We start from the raw sequence: 2682 nt of genomic DNA on the forward strand, positions 1-2682 counted from the left end.
AAAGAGTGGTAGGTCTAAGATATTGATGGCATCTTCTCGTTCAAACAATCCCCGATATCGATGCAAAGAGATCGAGAATCCTGTGTGAAGGGCCTTGGCATTAGTCAAAGATCACTTGTTAAAGGAAAAAAATTGCAGAGATAACATGAAAAGGGTTTCGGTTTATAGTCCTTCTTCGCTCCTTTAGCCATTTGAGCAGGGCTTGCATTACAGGTTTCATTCTTACAAGAACTGCTTGGTCAGTTTGTCAAGTATTAATCTTTTCGGTAAAGGACCTGTTCTTTTTTTTTTTTTCTGGTTTGGTTGAACTGGCACAAACTTTATCAGAAAGATGTCTAACGCATTTTCGTATCTTGACAACAAGTCTCGGGGCTCGATTCCAGGGCTTTTGTGTGGAAACATTCCCCATTGACCAGCATTCTTAACTGATGAACTGAGAAATCTTGGATGTGTTCTATAAGCACACTTGCAGCAAAACACTGCAACTAAATGGTTAGTCAGTTGCTGTGGTTTAGTCCTTTCTGAGATGTTCTTCATTAATGGCAAGCTGGAGAGTTCTACTGTGTCTTGGAATGCAATTATCTTGACAACTATCTGTGACAGTTTCTCGGTTATACTTACAAGATTATAACCGTATCTTTACATATACTCTGGAATGTAGTAGATACCCTTGTTCACTATTCTCTAGAGCAACCTTAAAGCATCGTACCGTATTTCATCTCGAAACATTTCCTTTCATGTTCGGCCATTGATCGAAGAAGGTGAACTTCTCTCGAATAGAATTTACTCTCTTAGGATTCGGCTTTTCTTGGAGCTTGCTCACAGATGGCTCTGCAACAAGGAAAAAAGTGTCATGCCCATTTCCTGACTCTAAGAGGGGAAGCAGGAGAAGAAGGCTCTGAGCTGCAAGCTTAAGACCAGAACAAGGTCTCTAAGTACACTTTATTCACGAAGAAGAGGACGGAGATAGAGAACGGGCATGTCGAAAAGTTGGGTCAGTTCTGGAAAAACTCGGCCTCAGGATCAGATTGAAACTGAATAAAGGTCTCGCATAGAGCATTGTGCTGATCAGAACTTCTTGGTTTGTAATTCGAAACCTCGGTTGAAGAAGTGGAAAAGTTGATTTGATACCTACATTGTGGAAAACGACTTAAAAAGCTGAAATCTGGGGAGACAGAATGATAAGTAGAAGGAAATTCCACAAGGCTTTGTGCAAGTTAACATCCATCACCTAAAAAGAGGAAAAAGTCTAAGCAAGAGTCACTTTCAGACTCAAAATTCTCTCAGGAACTTAACACTTAAAAGGCACCATATATCATTCTCTCCATAGGAGTTAGCCATTATCATCACTTTCTTGCCGTCTTCTCTTCCGAAACTAAGAATGATCGGTTCAGCTTATCGGGTATCTTTCTATGCCGTTGTCTCTGTTTCTTTAGGATTTTGAGAGCGGTTGCTAAAGAAAACCAAGGAAATCATACATAGCTAAGATCTTTCAGACGCGAAAAACGACAATGAGCTCAGAATTTGAAGTCTTGGTTTCTTCTGGACCACTTCTTCAGAGAGCCAAATCAAAGAACCAAAGCATAGAATATGAATGATCTGAAGAATTCATGAGCAGATGAGTGATAGCAATAGATTCTCATACTGTGAGCTTTCTTGTTTCTCAGATGAACAAAAACACAGAACCTGAAAACCCATATGCTTAACAATGGCAGGCAACGTGCAGAGAAGTTTGATCTTTGATCACTTTCAGTGAACTTAGGAAGGGAATTAACATAGATTAATGTAATGAGAGGAAGCTCATAACCAGAAAAAAATGGCAAGAATCAGAAGATTTGTCTTAATCTGGATTTTTTTCAAGGGAATCAATGATGAAAAGGTCCTAAAAGTTTCATAATTTACCTTTTTCTTGTCTCCATTGATGATGGACTTAAAACCAAATCATAACCTAATGATGGAGAGAGATATTCATATCTTAAATCTCATCAAAATGCTAAACAAATAAACAATGCAGATATTCAGAGAGGAAAGAATCAGAAGAAAAGGGAAGGATTGTAGATTCTGTATTCATAGATCTCATGTTAGTCTACTCAAATTCAGCAGAGGAAAAAGGGATACAGCATACATCATCATCATCATCATCATCATGAACATAAACACTTTGAGCAAATGAATATGGAAAATTCGAAGAACGTTATAAAAATCAAATGCTTAGCTTCACCTCCTCCTTCTTCAGCTCTTCTTCTTCTTCCTCTTCTTCTTCTTCTTCTATTTCAATTCCATTAACAGCAGCTTATACCCATTTTCAATGATAAAGCTTCTTCTTCTTCCCCATTCGAAATGTCACCAAGAAAATCCCAGAAAATTTATATAAAAAAACCCGAAAAAAGAACCCAGAGAAAAACTGTGAAATTAGTTTCTTCTTTTACTGTAAAACATATATATATATATATATATATAGATATATATTTGCCTGGCTCCAACCTGTCTGCCTTTTTCCGCGCAAGAAAGGCAAAATTTTTCCCCACCGTTCTCCTCTCTCTGTCATCCGTGGATGTAACCAGACAACATTCGATCTCAGAGAGAGATAAAAGAGGAGAAGGGTCTATCTTCTCGAGCACGGGCAGTCCAGTCATCGCAGCATTTGCCGCCGCCGACAGCTCCGGCGGCAGCGGCGGGGGG

The 2682-nt window shown here is 38.9% G+C and overlaps 1 long non-coding RNA gene across 1 annotated transcript; it reads right to left on the reverse strand.

The window, feature by feature from the left end:
• Positions 1-2038: 2038 nt before the first annotated feature.
• On the reverse strand, positions 2039-2675 carry LOC104825805. Its single transcript, XR_773667.1, has 2 exons — positions 2485-2675; positions 2039-2326 (listed from the first exon to the last, which is right to left on the reverse strand). It is a non-coding gene; the product is annotated as an uncharacterized LOC104825805 (long non-coding RNA).
• Positions 2676-2682: the final 7 nt, after the last annotated feature.

This window comes from Tarenaya hassleriana, unplaced genomic scaffold (genome assembly GCF_000463585.1).
Source record: "Tarenaya hassleriana unplaced genomic scaffold, ASM46358v1 Cleome49, whole genome shotgun sequence".
Taxonomy (NCBI): Eukaryota; Viridiplantae; Streptophyta; class Magnoliopsida; order Brassicales; family Cleomaceae; genus Tarenaya; species Tarenaya hassleriana.